Raw genomic sequence first — 19,675 nt, 5'->3', positions numbered from 1 at the left:
CTACAGGTAGTACACCCTAAGCAACGATGATTGCCCGTTTTTTTTGTTAAAAAATGTCCCAGAGGTTTTGGTTTTAATTTAGCGACATCATTATGAACCACATAATTTTTTATGTTTTCACCTCTACGCTGGCCAATCATAAGGTGCTTGTTGTAAAGAGCGGGTAACTCCTGTTCTGTGTTAACTAGAGGCCAGAGACGCTTAGCCGCAGCATTGATGTTACTGCTGGCTGTAGTGACCCAAATCAGTGACCCAAATGATGGAGTCTTGAAGTTTAGAGGATCCTTGAAATTCCAGAGCCTTGGCTCTTGGAGTAGACAATGCCTTCAGCATCATTTGCTTTAACGATCTAGGATTGTATCCTCTGGCTATAAATTTGTTCATCATTAAGTTGAGTTGTGTTTTTAGATCTTGTGTGTCACTGCAAATTCTCAACGCTCTCATAAATTGCGAAAATGGAAGTCCTTGTTTGAGGGACCTAGGGTGATGGCTCTCGGCTCTCAGGAGAGTGTTGCGATCAATTTGTTTGTGGTACACAGAGGTATGAAACATGCCATTATGAATAGAGATGGAAACATCCAAAAAATGTATATTACTGTTACTGATGTTGTATGTGAACTTGATGCAATCGTCTATCTGATTGATGGACTCGATCATGGAGCTGAACAGCTCCTTACTTCCAGTCCAAAGGACAAAGATATCGTCTATGTAACGATGGTAGCTGTGGATGAACGGTGAAAAATTCTGATCAACAAAAAATAGATCTTGTTCCAATGCGAACATGAACACATTCGCGTAGCTGGGTGCCACGCAAGATCCCATCGCACAGCCCAGTTTTTGGATAAAGAATTTTCCATCATACTGGAAATAGTTTCTTGTCAACGTTAATTCGAGAAGATTCATAAAAAAATCTAAATCCAGACCTTGATAGTGTGGATTGTTCGTAAGTAGTCGCCTGGTCGCCGTCAAACCTCTATTGTGCGGGATGCTTGTATACAGGCTGACTACATCTATAGTGGCCATCCACCAATGTGTTTCGACCGTAGAAATCTCCAATAGTTTTAACAAAAAGGACGTAGTGTCCTTTAAAAATGTCCTTTCATGTTGTACTACTGGTTGCAGATATGTGTCCAAGAACTTGGAAATTCCATAAAACAGAGAATCCCTAGCCAAAATGATCGGCCGACCCGGGGGATTCGTGGCATCTTTATGCAGCTTAGGTATGGTATAAATCAATGGAATCCTAGGATGTTCTATTATGAGGGAGTCACATACCTTTTTAGTGATGATGTTGTCTTGGACTGCTGATACAAGAAGAGTATCGAGTTCATTCTTAAAGATAGTGGTAGGGTTTCCATCTCTATTCATAATGGCATGTTTCATACCTCTGTGTACCACAAACAAATTGATCGCAACACCCTCCTGAGAGCCGAGAGCCATCACCCTAGGTCCCTCAAACAAGGACTTCCATTTTCGCAATTTATGAGAGCGTTGAGAATTTGCAGTGACACACAAGATCTAAAAACACAACTCAACTTAATGATGAACAAGTTATAGCCAGAGGATACAATCCTAGATCGTTAAAGCAAATGATGCTGATGGCATTGTCTACTCCGAGAGCCAAGGCTCTGGAATTTCAAGGATCCTCTAAACTTCAAGACTCCATCATTTGGGTCACTGATTTCTCTACAGCCAGCAGTAACATCAATGCTGCGGCTAAGCGTCTCTGGCCTCTAGTTAACACAGAACAGGAGTTACCCGCTCTTTACAACAAGCACCTTATGATTGGGCAGCGTAGAGGTAAAAAAATAAAAATAAATTATGTGGTTCATAATGATGTCGCTAAATTAAAACCAAAACCTCCGGGACATTTTTTAACAAAAACCAGTGCAATCATCGTTGCTTAGTGTCACAACTGAGGGCCTGAGCTGATGGGAGGCAGCCTCAGTTGTAGGGGCTGAGATGTAACGGAACCTGGGAGGTTGTATCAGACCCCTAGACATGTAAGTAACATGTAGAATAACTGCCCGAAGGCGTGACCACGACAACCAGGATAAAAGTCAATGATGTTTATTATGACATACTCCGTAACACAGCAGCAAATAAGAAAACATAAAACTCAGCAGGGAAATAATACAGTTCCTGGGTACTACAGGGTGGCAAGGGCCACAGGGCTCTGGTAGTATAAGATAGTTCTTATAATCTTCTAGTTGGAAAGTCCTTACCAGGCCCGACTGTAGCAATGGAGATAGCCCAGGATCGTACCAGCTGGTGTTCCAGGAAGAGCTGGGCTGCTGTGGATAAAACGGCTGCTGTGGATACTGGCTGGAACCAGACTGATGTTGGCACGGAGTGGATACTGGCTGGAACCAGTTAAATAATAAATGTAGCTTGAGAGCGATTAAATATGAAATGATATATGGAGCTTGAGAGCGGTGAAATAATAATACCGGTGATAAATGGTAATCTGTAGAAAAGGGTACCGGCACTTTAAGAAGAGCTGATCTCTGCTGGAAGCTGATTGCTGTAAGCAGGTGGATCTATGGCTGGAAGCAGATGAATCCAAGAGGATAGGAGAGTCAGGCTACACCGCAGGTGGAATGCTGGTGCGGATCTCTTTAGTGGAGGTTTGGAGATAGGAACTGGAACCTGGAAAACAACCACAGGAGAGACAAACTGGAACTAGGTTTGACAACCAAAGCACTGACGCCTTCCTTGCTCAGGCACAGATTACTTATACCTGCAGCAAGGAAGGGATTGGCTAGGCAATTATGCAGATTAACATTGCAAACAGCAGATTGGTGGAAATGAACAGATGACAGAATCCAAGATGGCTGCGCCCATGCAGACACTTGGAGGGAAGTTTGGTTTGTAATCCATGTGGGAATTAAAACAGTAATGGCGGCGCCGGCCACAGGAGACAGGAGACGCCAGACTGATAAGTGCACATTTAACCACGCGGGCACAGCGGAGGCCGCGGGAGACGCCATTCCGGATGTAACAGGCGTTGCGGTGAGCGCGTCTCAGAGTGACAGGAGAGGAGGCAGGAATGTGGACATCAGTATAACAGATGGGATCCGGTCCTGGAACGCTGAGCCAGCCTTAGGAGGCATCTGAAGGGTAAGTAATGGCGTCCAGATACCCGGATCGTGACACTTAGGGTGTACTACCTGTAGCTATCTGGACACAGGGGACACTTTCTTTCATCCCAGGTCTGGCAAAAAGTTTAATATCAGATACCCGTTGACATGCTCATCAAAATATGTTGTTTATTACATCAAGTGCCCTTGCGGGCTATTGTATATTGGAAAAACTATCAGGCAATTTAAGGAGCGCATGGCCATGCACAGAACTTCAATTCGCCAGGCTTTGGAAGGGACTGATCAAGAGCAACCTGTTGCCAGACACTTTATGAATCTCAGACACAATTTAGCTAGTCTAAGATACAAGATGATTGACCATGTGCCATTAGATAGCAGAGGGGGGAACTGGGGGCGCCTCTTGCTCCAGAAGGAAGCGATGTGGATACATAAATTGCAGACCCTGCATCCTTTGGGTCTAAATGATCAATGTTCGTTAAATTGTTGCATGTAACTTATTAGCCATATAGATGGATTTTGGCATACTTAAATACAGTTATATGTGTCTAGTAGGCATCGTTACAGCTGTTTTTGATGGGTTTGTTTTTGTTCTCTGCAGCCATCCTGACATGTTTTGTTTTTACATTTTGTTTATCTGTGTTTCCAGGGTGATGGGAGCACGGCAGCCGCCCACCTCGTTGCTAGGAGCCGGGACGTCAGCGCTAACGCGCATGAGAATTACGTCGTCGTGCCACAGCAGAGAGCGGGACGGCAGCGCGTTACACTGGGGTGAGTTACTATAAAAGTTTGTATTTCTATGTATTCTGGTTGTATCCTTGACAAAATGTCATAAAAGACATGAAACGTTGGAATCTATCACTGGCTTCATGACTATTTGTCCACGCCGGTGACTAGTGGGTTATAAAGTCTATGAGTGCCACTCAATTCTCTGGTACCTATATATATATATATATATATATATATATATATATATATATATATATATATATATATATATATATATATATATATATATATATATATATACACACAGGTTGAGTATCCCATATCCAAATATTCTGAAATACGGAATATTCCGAAATACGGACTTTTTTTGAGTGAGATTGATATAGTGAAACCTTTGTTTTTTGATGGCTCAATGTACACAAACTTTGTTTAATACACAAAGTTATTAAAAATATTGTATTAAATGACCTTTAGGCTGTGTGTATAAGGTGTATATGAAACATAAATGAATTGTGTGAATGTATACACACTTTGTTTAATGCACAAAGTTATAAAAAATATTGGCTAAAATGACCTTCAGGCTGTGTGTATAAGGTGTATATGAAACATAAATGTATTCTGTGCTTAGATTTAGGTCCCATCACCATGATATCTCATTATGGTATGCATTTATTCCAAAATACGGAAAAATCCCATATCCAAAATACCCCTGGTCCCAAGCATTTCGGATAAGTGAGACTCAACCTGTATATGCATATATATATATATATATATATATATATATATATATATATATCTAGGCTATATTGCATACAATGTTGTGCTACTGTCAGTCAAATGGGTACATTTTATCTACAGTTCTAAACTGGGAGGAATTTAACTTTGCAACTTTTTCAGTCAATCGAACACAGTTAACCTTATAGTAAATACCCACCAAGGTGTCTTTCGGCTAACTGCTGTAAAAGTAATTCCGACACCATTAAGCCGGACACCATTTCTTTCAGTTTGTTATATATCTCTCAAGAACTAACACATTTTATTCTGAATTATCTTCCCTGTGTGTTCAGGCATGGGAAAGACAAACATTCCCTAATATGCTTTAGTATACCTTTCAGTGCTTTATTCCCCTCCTTGCAGAAGTCTTCTCCAAGTATGTATTGGCTTATTTTCCTTCAACCGGATTTATTGATACTTTACAACAAAATATATGATCCTATAATCCGAGTATATTGGTGGAACTCAATTCAATTGACAAGTCTAAATTGGATTTTTTTTTATCACAGTAAAAAACAATAAGCAGAAACAAGCATTTGGTAAAATACATTTTATACAGACTATACTATTACAATAATATATAATGGAATGGAAGTGACTGCTGGATTTGTAAATAGTAGGATTTAAAGGGAATGTACGCTCTTGTACAAACCCTGCTAGCAAGGCACCTATCATCCCATTTATGACGGGACCACACCATGGACCTCATTCAGTAAGGATTGCACAATTTGTGAATTGCAATCTGGCCGATTATCGAATGACTGCGCATGCGCATCACTCACACTGCGCAAGCGCTAGCAAAAATGTGTACACATCGTGATCGCAATGTAATGCAGCCACTGTTTGACTGACAGGAAGCCGGCATTTCTGGACGTAAACCTGCAGTTTTCTGGGTGTGTCTGAAAATACGCAGGTGTGCCCAGGCGTTTTTAAAGAGGGCCTCTGACGTCAGCGATGACCACTTCCAGCCTCTTGTGTATCAAAAATTGTGGACGACCTTGCCTGGCGCAGATAGGAAAAATCTTTGATGTTCCGGTAATTGCAAATGGTTTTTCGATCAGCCCGCATATTGCGATGCATTTGCAATTTTTATGATGGGCGTATTTTCTCTATTTCTGGGCAGCAACTATTTGATCACAGAAAATGCTTTTTAGCAGAATTTGCGATCCTTACTGAATAGGGTCCCATATTCAGATGAAGCGGTGCATTGCCAGCACACACCTAGGCTCAGTGCGAGTCGGACACATGAGTGACACTTTTGCATCTCACATTCGTGCCGCTTTTGCGTCTGGCCATAGCAGCATACTCTATGAGGTTTCCTTGAGGTTATGCTGATGCGAGTAGCTGCCTATCTATGCGGCAATCCATCTATTTGAGCAGCTTCACCCACCGGTTAGTTGCAGCCATCAATACATAAGCACTTGCGCCAACCTCATGTCTGGTGCATAATATCCATCTGAAGCGGGCATCCAGCTTCGTACAGATACCTAAAAGAAGTATGGAATTAGGGCTACATGCCCCTGACAGTCCCATGACACTCCCAAGAGACACAGATGTTCCATGCGTCTGAGTAGCCGCTGACCCATGTCATGTTAGACACCACACGCTCGAGGTGCGACTCGGATGGAGCTATTCTCTACTTCGCATAGTGTGATGCTTTCACAGACCCGTGAATTCACAGTCATGAGATGTGTCCTTTTCTGCAGATTTGTCTGATTCTGAATCAGCCCCAAATACAAGAAATGTAAATTCATGCTTATTATACAATCAGGGATCTCCTGAATGGACAAGTGCCATGTTTACTACATAACTCCCCTAGCCGTTATAACAGCAAGAGCAGTTGGGATACGGTCCTTAGGTCAACATTACTTAGGTCGACACTCAATAGGTCGACCACTATTGGTCAACATGCATTATGTTGACACCTGGAAAAGGTCAACATGAGCATTAGGTTGACCTGGCAAAGGTCGACACATGAAAAGGTTGACATGAGTTTTTTTTTTAAAAACAACTACTTTTTTTAACTTTTTAATCCTTTACGATCCACGTGGACTACGATTGGGAATAGTAACCTGCCCGAAACATGGTGAGCAAAGCAAGGGGACACAGTGCAAGGGGACACGGTGCACTAATTGGGGTTCCCGGTCACTTTACGAACAAAACAACACCTAAAATACTCAAATAACTCATGTCGACCTTTTGCCATGTCGACCTGTTGACCATGTTGACCTTTTCAGGGTGTCGACCTACTGCCTGTCGACCAATAGTTGTCGACCTAATGAGTGTTGGCCCTAATAGGGTTAATCCAACAATCCCATTCCAGAGTACTTAGGGTTATACAATGCCGATAGCTCTCTCGGAACTAGGCATGGTCATAACGTGGAAATATTGGGGGGTATGGATGTGAATCTAACTAACACAGGTTAAACATTGTTTAACCTAGTTAAAAAAAAGCAAGCTGTAAATGACCATCATTAGGGGTAACAGTAATAGTCTGTGAGTTGCCATCAGCCTTGAGATGTCAAATTAACCACTAGCTTTAAAGCAGATTTTTTTAAAAACACAACCTGGTTTTACTTTTTTTTTAATTAATGTTTAAAATCTAGTGGCCAATTTGTGTTGCCTATTTCTCACAGGCTATTTCATAAACTCTACCCCATACTCTTTTAAATAACAGTTGTAATTTTTGAATAACCTACAGCAGATCTGCACACAAATTAGTTATCAAAGAGGATATACAAAAAGCTACAACTTGGTTTATGATGACTAGGGTTACCACCGTTGTTCTGGCAAAACACAGGATGGCTGGGGGGGGGGGGCAAAAGCAGAAGGCATGGCCATGTTCTTTTTTCAAAAAAATTGAAAAAATACAGCTGTAAAGGTCAAGATTCGTCCCCTCAACAGCACTGCAAAAGGGACAATGCCCCCTACCCCCCCCCCCCCCCCCCAGGACCTGTCCCAGGCCCCTGCCGGGCCCCTCGAACAAGTTCAGGTCTGGTCAAAGAGGCTATACCATTTATTTGGATGTACTAAATAAAAATACACCTTACCTATATGGTGGTTTCTCTGCAATGGGGAACCGCTGAAGAAATCGATCCCCTCTGGGCTGACAATGTCTTCAGCTGGTATTCACTATTCATGTTGGAGATCACATGGTCCGGAAGATACCTGTTGGTATAGGGATATAACCAATGTCATCATCAAACAACAGAGGTCCAACCAGACTCGTGCCGCATGTCCCCTCCTGCCCCCTGTGTCCTCTCCAGTCTCCTACATCAGTCACTCCAGCCTCTTGGCCCTGTCACTTCAGCCTCATGCCTCCTCACTCCAGCCTCCTACCCCATCATGCCAGCCTCATGCCCCATCACTCCAGCCTCCTGCGCCCAACACTCCAATCTCCTGTCCCCTGTCACTCCATCCTCCTACCCCCTGTCACTCCAGTCTCCTGCCCTCTGTCACTCCAGCCTCCTGCCCCCTGTCACTCTAGCCTCCTGCTTAGTTAAAATGCAATGCCTGTTATAATTGGGTCTAACTTGTGAATTTCTAATTATTTTAAATAAACATTTCAAATGCCAGTGTTAATATATACTGCGGATGCAAGGCGCATCTTATTACCATATACGAAAAAAGTGCACTGAACGTTGCAGCACTATGTCCCTTAAGAGAAAGCAAGTAGTCGCACACATGGTATTACTGAGGTCCAACGCACAGAGATATATGTATTTGATATAAAAAGTTATGCATACAAAATAACATATATAAATATGGTTACAGAGTTACAGTTATAAAAGAAGCAGTTGCAGTTACATAAGAATCAGTTACAGCCAATATACATACGCAAGTTTTCCAGGCAGCCAGTCATCGGGTAGGAGACTTCTGATAAGGGTGTGTGTGTGTGTGTGTGTGTGTGTGTGTGTGTGTGTCTGTGTGTTTGTGTGGGGGGGGGGGGGTGAGAGAGTGTATATGTGTGTGTGAGAGTGAATGAGAATGTATCAGAGAGCTGCCTGCTTCTGGGTCCCTATTTTTATACAGTAAAATAATGGGTGTATACAACAGTGAGTTTAATCTTCTTCCATTGGTCCAGAGGCCACATCTCTCAAGAATTCGACGGCTCATAGGTCAGTGTGAGGGCTTTTGTCCTATGTTGCAAACACATGTGTTTGCCCCCAGGGCCATGCTGTGAAGACAGTTTCAAGTCTCAGGAAGTCCTTTGTATTCATACATTTGGTCATTACTGATTGTTGCAATGTGCTACAATTTAAACATAGCTATCAAATTAATCCACACATTCTCCTGATCATTTTGACACGAAGCATGATATAATTAACTTGTTCCATTCCAATAATACGATGGTGTTACACTCTATTATATAAATACAATTTAATACAAAATGGTGCTAAACATGTTTTTTTTCTCCTATGTGTTGTATGAATATGAGTTGAATATGTCTTTGTGGTTTCTCTGTGTGAATGCGTATGCTACCGTATATCTTGTGCATGCTGCGTGTATGCACACAAACGGAGACCTCTCTGATTGGAGAATTAAGGAAAAATTACCCTAGGGAAATCAACTCCTGGCGCTGGGTGGGGAGGTTCAACACAGCAGCTAAATAAAAAGAGGTTGGTCAGACCTCAACATACAGCACAAAAACAAATAGAGATAACGCGCTTATGGTCATTAATGAAATGAGTAGGTCAGTACAATCCACATATCAGATGAACACATGCATTTAATTAAAAAAACAATTCATAACAACATACACAATTCAAAAGTTCTGTTTAAAATTGCTGCATGTAATGCTGCTCCCGAAATGGAAATAATATTAGAAATCAATAAGAGTCTGCTTGACCTGTTCCTTTGTAGTAGTCCCTTCTAATCTCATATAGGCCTATAGGATTTTAAACAGAACTTTTTAATTGTGTATGTTGTTATGAATTGTTTTTTTTATTAAATGCATGTGTTCATCTGATATGTGGATTGTACTGACCTACTCATTTCATTAGTGACCATAAGCGCTTTATCTCTATTTGTTTGTGACCTCTCTGATTGGAGTTTGTATGTTGTGTGTATGTAATATTTTTTACTTTGACAGTCCACCCTTTGACAGTAAACAATAACTGTCATAACTGTCACACTAAACTATAAATTTACAAAAAAAATTTCAAACACATAACTGGTGACCTAGACACACGTATGTATTCATTTTGCAAATCAGACATTGACTATAGTTGGGGAAGACAGGGAAGAGGACGAGACATCCTCTATATGCGCTCAGCTGTCACAGGACCACTGGTTGGGTGTGGGACGACACTCAACCTATAGAGTATGCTGGGACAGTGCTATAGCCTATGATGTCTGATCTGAACGAACGTTGCATACATACATGTACCTACGTCTTTGTACACTGATGTTTGGATTCGATAGAGATTTTGCTGGGTAGAGGGAGAAAACACAAACAAGTCGTGAAAGAGACATATAAAATTTTCATGGTATATATTTCTATCACTCCCTGAACATTGTTTCAATTTCTGGGTCGTATACCAAATCTGTTTCATCATTGAACAAGGGTTATTATTTCAGGTAGTGTCCTTTCTAGATAACATAAACCTTCGAAGTTCGGGGAGAGACACTCATAATTAGCTCTTTATCTGCTATGTGTGAATAGGCCATTGTCTGATATTTCCTGATTACCTCCCAATTTCCTGGTTACCTCAACTAACTCTAAAGAATGTGGCACTAATCCTGCATTATTTTGTCTTAGAGGTACCTGTGAGCACATCCAACATTTCGTTTGGTTTAAGACCTTACCCACTAGTGAGTGGTAATCACTCAAGGGATGTCTGTCAAATGCTGCCTTATTGCTAGACTGACATCTCTGGATGCACTCATCTTCAATTATGGGGTCACAGAAACTACAACATACAGTATTCCTCAGACAATAGCCTATCACGTTACCTCCGAACTCCGTAACTACTAGACCTTTGATTTACTCTGGCTTTAAACAAAGTGATAGGCTGATCCTGGGATCCTATAAAGACATCACTCCTTTCTCCAGAACCAGTTCCAGTCCCACACTCGACTCCTCATGAAACCTCACAAAAATAGAATGTCCTGGAAAAAAACTGTTTGTCAAAAGAAAAAGAAGGATAGAACAAAACAAATCTTGCTTATAGCAAATCCATTACTATGACTGGTCTTTCTGTAATCCTTTAGTACGCTCAGGTAGTGTGCAACAGTGTCGCCTCTCAGTCTTTGCGGAACAGATTCTTGAGTGATATTTCTGCGATTTCACTCCCTTTACGAGTTCCTTCCAGACTAACGACTTTCTAGCAATGGGAATCGTGGACCCAAGTCTCTCTCTCGGCTACTTTCACTGAAATCGTGCTGTCAACAAAACTTGGTACGGTCCTTCCCATCTGTCTATTAGGCAACCTGAGCGTAAGAATAATCACACAGTCTCTTGGTTCACAATCAAGACAGTTAGTAGTTGGCATATCAGGAATCAACAGTTTCAAGCTCTTTTGTTAGGTTCTCAAATGCTGGCTCATCTCAATAAGGTACTGTACTGTCACCTCATTGGTGTATTTCTGATCATGGTGCAGATCGATCATGACATGATGTTGTCCAACAAAACAAAACAAAACAAAACACAAAACACAAATTTCATAGAGGGTGATTCATTAAATGGGGATCTGGGAGTGGTTCCGATGCTACATAACACTAGTGGCAGTGTCTATGACCACAATAGTCCAGTTTCAGCCATCACTTTGCTTCTAAATCCTAGGGATACTATATCTACACACAAATTTCTGCACAATTTTCTTTGTGGTAAACACAGCAGTATTTGTGGGGGCAGAAAATGCCTCTATCCAGTTTGAGAAAACATCAGTGCACACCAATACATAGTTCACATTCCTACAGGGTGTTAACTGTCTGAAGTCAATTTGTATTACCTGAAAAGGTCCATCTGCAGGAGGAGTATGGGATGGCTCGGTCAGTACTACCTTACCAAATGTTCTTCCTCATGCAAGTAAGACAGGTCATTGCTTTCCTGCTTGCCTGAGAAGAGAACCCTGGTGCACACCAGTAAGCTCTTACCAATTTGCACATACCTCCTTACCATAGGTGAGTCAGACCCTGTGCCGCCTCAGCTAGGCTTGGGAGATACGCCCTGAGGGCTACTGGCTTACCTTGTCCATCTCTCCAGAGTCCTGAGGACTCCTGACCATACCCCTTTGCCTTCCAGGCCTCCTTTTCTTGTAGGGAACACAAATTAATTTAACTGTTGTGTATTTGCAATGTAGAGTACAAACATCTCTAGAGGAGAAAAAAAATATCAGGTCTGCGTTCACCAACGGGCTGTCACTTATGTTTGGTCTCGTAGTAAAGGTCTGATTCAGATATTCCATACCATCATGCATATCAGTGTCTATACAAAACTTCCCTTCACCAGTATTCTCATCCTCCACCCTTTGTGCATTACAAGGCACATGCAGTAATATACTGGTGTCATTCAGTGACAGCTCCCTTTTGTGCTGATGAGACATACCGGGTTTGGCCAGAATTTTGAAGGACCAATACGGCATGTGGTGTATGAACTGTAAAATCATGTATCAGTACTACGTCCTAAGTATTTGACCCTTGTCCTACACAACTGCAGTTTATCCTTTGAGACCTTGTGTCCTGTCTGGAAGAGATGAAACAAAAGTTTTTAGTATCCGCCAGTGAAGACACAAATGTATCGGAGCACAGTAATAAAGTCATATCAATACTGATCTCTTATCAGGCTGAAAGGATTGTAAACAGCTATGCAAGGCTTGGGAGAAAACACTCAGGCTGTCAATGCAACCTCGGGAGAGGCGGGTCCATGTATTGTACCCCCTTTGTGAATGCAAAGATGAAGAGGAAACAGTGAAGAAAACAGAAAAGAAGTTGGTGACAGTAAAGTTTGTAGAGGTGGAGAGGATTTTATTAAAATGACAACTGGATTGGGCACTACGGGGAATTGAGTCTTAAATACTTGGTCTACCCCCTTAAATCTTGTGCTTGCTGTGTCACTACTGGGACTACCTCAGCCATCAATCCAGTGTCCTGTCCATCCTAAGTTCATAGGGAACCCGGTATCTGTGAGATAATTTCCTCTACCTGTGATGGACATGAATCTAGAACAGTGGAATGCAACATTAGTCTTTGAGGAGTATCTAACATACCTTGTACTTCCTCAGCAGGAGTACAATATATGTATTTCACATTTCAATTTACACAACAAAATCTCTGTCGATTAAGTTAGTCAGGGGCCACTGCTGCTAGGAGAAAAGAAAAGAGTTTAGCATCATAGAGGCCCAATCGTAACTTTTGCAGGTTTTGTCAAAGGGTAATGTTGCACTTCTTCTCGTTACTCCCATTTGCTGAATTACTGTTTATCAGTGATCTTTTCCTAACAAAGAATTTTCTAGGACTACAAAAAAAAAAGCTTCTAGGTCATGCGAAGTATTCATTTAATTCTTCTCATCCTGTATTAACGGTCTGTACATGGTCCAACAAACATTTCCGAGCTTATCTAGACAAGGGCATTCCTAAAAATGAATACTTCTCATGTGGTAGTTAAAAAGAAGTACCCTGGGGGTTACCCCTTCCCTGTCCACTTTCCTACTGGGAAATACTAATGTGCGGACAGGATGTTCTACATTTATGTTATTACTCTCTTGATTTTTATTTTATTTTTTGGGTCTTACTATATATACTGGAATGGCTCCATACTTACCAGTTCCACTGGTCTCAGCCTAAATAAAACTTTTGACATTCATTAGTACATATTATAGGTTACATTTATATTTTTCATATTTTTATTTTTATTTTCTATAGTTTGTATACTGGCTGTAACTGCTTCCACATTCACATATGGTGGTGTACTTGCTTTCTCTTTTTACTTACTTCTCCCCATTGTTGTTACAAGTTCAAACAGTTATTATGTCTTCGTTCTTGTCTTATATGACTTTGGTTAAACATACTACCTGCAATACCTCAGGATCAAAACCACCAATTACTGGAAATTATATTTCACCATTCATACGTACTCAATCATTACAAAAAGCCTCTGCGTATGGACCATATTTCCTACGCATCACAATATACCGAGCGGACCCTTTAGGTCTCTGCTCCTCAGCCTGAACCCTGGCTCCTGAACGCCTCTCACGTGCACACTTAGCTCCCATTGTGGACTTTTTAAACACAAGCACTAAGTGGCCAACGCAAGACGACGGTGAAAAGTCCTCTGAGCGCTTTTCACCTGCTCCGTCTCCTCTGGACAGTACCACGGTCCACTACTGTAGTGGTCGCTCCACTTACCCAGTGAGGACCCTACCAGACCCCTCAGCACTAGAAGTATGACGTATTAACAGCAATAAATTAATACCCCGCCTTTTTCAGTGGTGGTTAAAGGCCTGATCTTTTTGGTTTCTTTCCACAGGAATTCCGCTTGAGAAACGTCACCAAGCCTTCCTATGGAGTTCCACCAGGAATATTTCCTGAGAGAGTCAGCGAAAATTCCTTCTCTTGACACAAATCACCTCTGCATATGCTAACACAGCACGTATGATGACACAATTGCGTGAAATTACACAAATGGTATCACGTTGCACTGCGTATCACATACACACACGTGCGGTCCAATCGCACAGCTTATAGATACTTGTTATCTATACGCCCTACGATCACGGGAGTCGAATTCACAAGCTGCGCTCCACAGCCGGAGCGTAACATCAAAAATCATGCTCCTCTGCACGTTTTACCGTTAAAAACACGCACACTGCGTGCCTCAATACCAATAAATACGTGACTGCTTACTCAGATCCTCACCGACGAGATCCCGCTTATCGGGATTCAATCCACTCATACTTACTTTTCAACAACCCACACTTTTAGATTTTCTGTACAGAAAAAAAATTATAATTTACCAGTGATTGATAACATCCCCCCAGAGGTATTACACTTTAAACAAAGTATTATAGTAATCTGCTTTAAAATCGGATAGTTACCTGTTTAAAATGTGTTTTATCCCACCTTAACAATCAATTTCTATTATGCGGCTAACTTGTGCTTGCGTAAATTTGCACTCACGTTTCCCGCTATTTGTGCGTCCACGTGTGTACCCGTGCGTCACTGTATACGAGTCCACGTACTATTGTACTATGACACATGTATACTTGTGTACACAAATGTGTTTCCCTGCGTACCTTTGCACGCAGTTTGCCACACTCTTACCCAACTCTAGTAATACAATAAAAACACTGTACTTGTATTGTAGCAGTTAGATAAATGCTTCCACGTTCACTTCGAGCACCGGAAGTCCCCTGCCAGACAAATTTCGCTAAGTGCTACCTAAACTTTTAGGCAGGAACGGAGCTTCACTTATGAAATGCAAATATTTGCAAATTTTCGTTAACAATAACACTTTAACAATCAATTTAAAACACTTCAATATAATATGGCTATTGACTATAATTTAAATGCTATGATTCAGATTGGATAGCTGTCTAGCAGAACCTACAATAATATAAATATACATGTATCCATATAATAATAGTAATATAACACACACACACATATATATATATATATATATATATATATATATATACATACATTTATTCTATGAAACCCCCACACAGCACATGTATTTATACACACATACTGAATGTGTTTCCACAGCAGCCCTAATTTGCTGTTCACATGCTTGCTATTCCAGAGTAGTTGAACAGGTTCATTAACATTTCAATTGCTTATCTTGTAACAAGCAGAGGGTTATTTTACACACAATATCTGCCAAGTCTAAAACAAATCCTGGAATAAAGCTAGCCATACATCAGACCAACTTTTCTCCAACACTCCAAACTTCCAACCATCCAACTTGTCTGTTCAACTAAAACAGTGCCCCACACATCTCACCAACTTTTTACCAGTGCTCCACACATCTAACCAACTTTTCATCAGACCAACCAACCTTCCAACTTCTGTCCAACTTGTGATGTCACCGAAGTAGGCGGACAGTGCCTGCCTACAGTTCTTCAGTTTTGTTTTGTTTTTTAATTTCAAAACATGCAGAAGTGTCTTTTTTTCAGTGAAACTGGGCTTTTCTTTCACCACCATACATTTATTAGATTTACTTATTTTTGTACTGAACTATGGATACCAGCATGGTTGGGCTGCCAAGGCAAATATATATATATATATATATATATATATATATATAAGATGTAGATATTCGGCACTCCCAATGTAGTAAAATGTACAGCTTGCCTGGTGCCCTCTTTTTTGGAGGCACAAGTATTATTTATATATTTTTAAAAAGATTATATATATATATATATATATATATATATATATTTTTTTTTAAATGGAATGGGAAAACCCCGAAAAAAAATTGCGTGGGGTCCCTCCTCCAAAGCATAACCAGCCTCGGGCTCTTCGAGCCGGTCCTGGTTCTAAAAATCCGGGGAAAAAAGGGACAGGGGATCCCCCGTATTTTTAAAACCAGCACCGGGCTCTGCGCCTGGTGCTGGTGCAAAAAATACGGGGGACAAAAAGAGTAGGGGTCCCCCCTATTTTTTACACCAGCATCAGGCTCCACTAGCTGGACAGATAATGCCACAGCCGGGGGTCACTTTTATACAGTGCCCTGCGGCCATGGCATTAAATATCCAACTAGTCACCCCTGGCCGGGGTACCCTGGGGGAGTGGGGACCCCTTCAATCAAGGGGTCCCCCCCCAGCCACCCAAGGGCCAGGGGTGAAGCCCGAGGCTGTCCCCCCCATCCAAAGGCTGCGGATGGGGGGCTGATAGCCTTGAGAAAATTGAAAGAATATTGTTTTTTCCAGTAGTACTACAAGTCCCAGCAAGCCTCCCCCGCAAGCTGGTACTTGGAGAACCACAAATACCAGCATGCGGGAGAAAAACGGGCCCGCTGGTACCTGTAGTTCTAATGGAAAAAAAATACCCAAATAAAAACAGGAGACACACACCGTGACAGTAAAACTTTATTTCACACATGTCGACACACACATACTTACCTATGTTGACACAAAGCAGTCGGTCCTCTTCTCCAAGTAGAATCCACGGGTACCTGAAAATAAAAGATAATTATACTCATCTGATCCAGCGTCCTTATACGTAATGCCACCCCTGTAGTAGTAGCATCCTTGGGGGTCATTCCGAGTTGTTCGCTCGCAAGCCGATTTTAGCAGCATTGCACATGCTAAGCCGCCGCCTACTGGGAGTGAATCTTAGCTTCTTAAAATTGCGAACGAAAGATGCGCAATATTGCGATAAGACATCTCTGTGCAGTTTCTGAGTAGCTCCAGACTTACTCGGCATCTGCGATCAGTTCAATGCTTGTCGTTCCTGGTTTGACGTCACAAACACACCCAGCGTTCGCCCAGACACTCCTCCGTTTCTCCAGCCACTCCCGCGTTTTTCCCAGAAACGGTAGCGTTTTTTCCCACACGCCCATAAAACGGCCTGTTTCCGCCCAGAAACACCCACTTCCTGTCAATCACACTACGATCGCCTGAGCGAAGAAAAAGCCGTGAGTAAAAATCCTAACTTCTTAGCAAATTTACTTGGCGCAGTCGCAGTGCGGACATTGCGCATGCGCACTAAGCGGAAAAACGCTGCGATGCGATGAAATTTACCGAGCGAACAACTCGGAATGACCCCCCTTATACGTAATGTGCCCCCAGTAGTAGTACCGTCCTTATACATAATGCCCCCCCCAGTAGTAGTAGCATCCTTACATGTAATGCCCTCCCAGTAGTAGTAGCACCATCCTTATACATAATGCCCCCCAGTAGTAAGAGTCCTTATACATAATGCCCCCCCAGTAGTAGTAGCATCCTTACATGTAATGCCCTCCCAGTAGTAGTAGCACCGTCCTTATACATAATGCCCCCCAGTAGTAAGAGTCCTTATACATAATGCCCCCCCAGTAGTAGTAGCATCCTTACATGTAATGCCCTCCCAGTAGTAGTAGCACCGTCCTTATACATAATGCCCCCCAGTAGTAAGAGTCCTTATACATAATGCCCCCCCAGTAGTAGCGTCCTTATATGTAATGCCCTCCCAGTATTAGTAGCCTCCTTATACATAATGCCCCCCAGTAGTAGTAGCATCGTTATATGTAATGCCCCCCTGTAGTAGTAGCGTTCTTATACATAATGCCCCCCCAGTAGTAGCGTCCTTATATGTAATGCCCTCCCAGTATTAGTAGCCTCCTTATACATAATGCCCCCCAGTAGTAGTAGCATCGTTATATGTAATGCCCCCATGTAGTAGTAGCGTTCTTATACATAATGCCCCCCAGTAGTAGTAGCATTGTTATAGGTAATGCCCCCCCAGTAATAGTAGCGTCCTTATACATAATGCCCCCCAGTAGTAGTAGCATTGTTATAGGTAATGCCCCCCCAGTAATAGTAGCGTCCTTATACATAATGCCCCCCCAGCAGTAGTATCGTTATATGTAATGCCCCCCCCCAGCAATAGTAGCGTCCTTATACGTAATGCCCCCCCTATAGTAGTAGCGTCCTTGCATGTAATGGCCCCCCCAGCAGTGGCGTCCATAAAGCGCGCACACACAGACATACCTCACACACACACAATTCACACAAATATACAAACACACACACACACACACACACACACACACACCTCTACTATACACACACACACATATATACAAACACACACACACACACACACACACACACACACACACCCCACCACACACACACACACACACACACACACACACACACACTCACTTCTCTCTCACCCTCCACTTACCAAGTCTGGCTGGCCGTCACTGCAAAGCTGTCTGGTCGGTAGATGCTAGAATCAAGTGGGCTAAGGGACCTTTTCCGTAAGGGGGAGGAGTTACGATGCAAGGGGGAGGAGCTAGGCCAGCGGGATAGTTCCTCTACTATCCACGCCACCAACTATTACCTTTAGTAATTAGGTGGTGAGCGGAGCGGAGCGAGCCACCGTGCCCGAAGCGTGGCGAGCGAAGCGAGCCCGCGAGGGTACTTTTCGGGTACCCTGTTCGCCCGTAGCTCCTCCCCCTGGTGACGTAGCTCCTCCCCTCAATACGTCACAAGGTCCCTTCAGCCACTCCGATATAGAACCAACCCTGTCTGGTCCCGTGTAGCTCCGCCCCTCTATTCCGTGTAGCTCCGCCCCTCGTGCCGCCGTAGCTCCGCCCCCTTTTCAGGCCCCGAACTGCACAGCCCGCTGTCACAGGTGATTGGGGGGGTGGGGGCTTTTCATGCTGCCGCGTAGTAGGCGGACACTAGCAGGCAGTGTCCGCCTACTTATCGTTCAGTTGGGGGGAAAGTTTCCCCTACACCTGAACGATTGGTTGGGAAAATCAAACAGGTTTGATTTTCCCAACTAGTTGGACAGACCGTTTCTGTCCGTTTTTCAGCGTGTGGGAGCAAACGGCTGATAATCGTTTGCTCCCACACACTGCCACATTATCTTTCCAACCAGCCAACTAGTTGGCTGGTTGGAAAGATATCGTTCTGATGTATGGCCAGCTTAACTCTCATCTGTGTGTATTACATCAATCTAAGTATTTTTCTCACTATTACTCTCACTAGATCTAATTGAAACACTATTTATAATTGACTATGGCATGGGTTAGTTAAATTCATTGGTAGCTTTTAATTGGATTTTGGATTTGTACATATATATTGTTTACATTGTGACAAAGGCTACAGATTGTTTAACAATGGCTCTCAGGAATAGCTGAAAGTCAGCTGTTAGCTAAGTGGGTAGAGAGTGACCTTATGTTATGTGGCTTTTAAGACCAATACAGCTATTCATTACTGTACCTTACACTAGACCCAAAATGGCCACTGCTCCTCCCCCTTCCAAGCCATGTGCTTGGACACAAAATGGTGTCCACACCATGCGGCCAGAATACACAAACACTAGCTCTATCCTTTGTCACAAATAAATCCCAAATTATACTAGCACCGGAAGTCGTCCTAATGAACAATTCCCACTGCATGGTAACAAAAATT

At 42.5% G+C, this 19,675-nt stretch overlaps 1 long non-coding RNA gene across 1 annotated transcript in view; it reads right to left on the bottom strand.

The window, feature by feature from the left end:
* LOC134990571 (uncharacterized) overlaps positions 1–19,675 on the bottom strand; it is a 68,473-nt gene that overhangs the window by 25,821 nt on the left and 22,977 nt on the right. The window contains exon 2 of the long non-coding RNA XR_010195390.1: positions 7,652–7,769. This is a non-coding gene — a long non-coding RNA (uncharacterized LOC134990571). The remainder of the gene's footprint in view (positions 1–7,651; positions 7,770–19,675) is intronic.

The sequence above is a fragment of the Pseudophryne corroboree genome, chromosome 1 (genome assembly GCF_028390025.1).
Source record: "Pseudophryne corroboree isolate aPseCor3 chromosome 1, aPseCor3.hap2, whole genome shotgun sequence".
Taxonomy (NCBI): Eukaryota; Metazoa; Chordata; class Amphibia; order Anura; family Myobatrachidae; genus Pseudophryne; species Pseudophryne corroboree.
This window is presented reverse-complemented; position numbering and strand designations above follow the sequence as displayed.